Genomic DNA, 2,139 nt, shown 5'->3' with positions numbered 1-2,139 from the left:
CCTCTGTGTCTTATTCCTTTGTTCCTTGCTCTTACTTTCAAGGATTTCTTTTATTTTCTCGCCTACAAATCCTCATGCTGAGGATATAGTTTTAAAGGTACCAGCAATGTTTGACCTGATCTTCAGCAGTGTATTAATATTGACCAGCTGTTTCCCCACTTAGAGTCATAGAGATGTACAGCACGGAAACAGACTCTTCAATCCAATTCGTCCATACCGACCAGATATCACAACCCAATCTAGTCCCATCTGCCAACACCTGGCCCATATCCCTCCAAAGCCTTCCTATTCATTTACCCATCCAGATTTTAAATGTTAATATTGTACTAAACCCCACCACATCTTCTGGCAACCGATTCCACACACACACTACCCTCTGCATGAAGAAGTTGCCCCCTAGGTCCCTTTTATATCTTTCCCCCTCACCCTAAACCTATGCCCTCTAGTTCTGGACTCCCCCACCCCAGGGAAAGGACTTTGTCTATTTATCCTATCCATGCTCCTCATGATTTTATAAACCTCCATCAGGTCGCCCCTCCGCCTCCAATGCTCCAGGGAAAACAGCCCTAGCCTATTCAACCTCTCCCTATAGCTCAAATCCTCCAAACCTGGTAATATCCTTGTAAATTTTTTCTGAACCCTTTCAAGTTTCACAGCATCCTTCCGATAGGAAGGAGACCAGAATTGCACGCAATATTCCAACAGTGGTCTAATTAATGTACTGTTTAGCCACAACATGACCTCTCAACTCCTGTACTCAATACTCTGACCAATAAAGGAAAGCATACCAAATGTCGTCTTCACTATCCTATCTACCTGTGACTCCACTTTCAAGGAGCTATGAAACTGCACTCCAAGGTCTCTTTGTTTAGCAACATTCCCTAGGACCTTACCATTAAGTCCTGCTAAGATTTGCTTTCCCAAAATGCAGCACCTCACATTTATCTAAATTAAACTCTATTTGCCACTCCTCAGCCCATTGGCTCATCTGATTAAGATCCTGTTGTAATCCAAGGTAACCTCCTTTGCTGTCCACTATACCTCCAATTTTGGTGTAATCTGCAAACTTACTAAGTATACCTCCTATGTTCACATCCAAATCATTTATATAAATGATGAAATGTAGTGGACCCAGCACCGATCCTTGTGGCACGCCACTGGTCACAGGCCTCCAGTCTGAAAAACAACCCTCCACCACCACACTCTGTCTTCTACTTTTGAGTATCCAAAATGGCTAGTTCTTCCTGTATTCCATGAGATCTAACCTTGCCAACCAGTCCTCCTATGGTGAAACGTGTCGAACGCCTTGCTGAAGTCCATATAGATCACGTCCACCGTTTTGCCCTCGTCAGGCTCACCGGTCTATAGTTCCCTGGTTTGTGCTTACTGCCTTTCTTAAAAAGTGGAATTACATTAGCCAAACTCCAGTCTTCTGGCATCTCACCTGTGACTATCAATGATACAAATATCCCAGCAGGTGGCCCAGTAATCACTCCCCTAGCTTCCCACCTGATCAGGGCCCTGGGGATTTATCCACGTGTATTCATTTCAAGATGTACAGCACTTTTTCCTCTGTAATATGGACATTTTGTCACCATCTATTTCCCTACATTCTATTATTTTCCACAGTAATCACTGATGCAAAATACCTGTTTAGTATTTCCCCCATCTCCTGCAGGGGGAGTAGCACCGGGAGTAATCCAGATATTACTATTCTCAAGGATTTCCTTTATAAATTCCTGCCTAACTCTGTATTCTCCCTTTATGTAGACTTCCAGAAGGGTACTTTAGATAGCAATCACATGTGTGAAGTCTAGCTATTAAATAATCCTTACTCTGTCAGAATGAAGGCAGGTTTTTGTCCTGGTAAAGATCTGGTACACTTGTAACCAGAAACTGGTAACTGATACTGGTTATTCTGGATGGGAAAGTTGGAGCTATCCACACATTCATAACCAAGAACAGCAGTAGATAATTCAGCCCCTCCAACCTGCTCCACCACTTGATGAGATTGTGGCTGATCTCACCTCGTCCTCAACTCCACTTTGCTGCCCGCTCTCATTGACCCTTTAACTCATTAAAAGAATTAAAAATTCTTAAATTTACCGGACTCCATGTCCCAGCATCCTCTACACTCGG

This window comes from Hemiscyllium ocellatum, chromosome 18 (assembly GCF_020745735.1).
Source record: "Hemiscyllium ocellatum isolate sHemOce1 chromosome 18, sHemOce1.pat.X.cur, whole genome shotgun sequence".
Taxonomy (NCBI): Eukaryota; Metazoa; Chordata; class Chondrichthyes; order Orectolobiformes; family Hemiscylliidae; genus Hemiscyllium; species Hemiscyllium ocellatum.
This window is presented reverse-complemented; position numbering follows the sequence as displayed.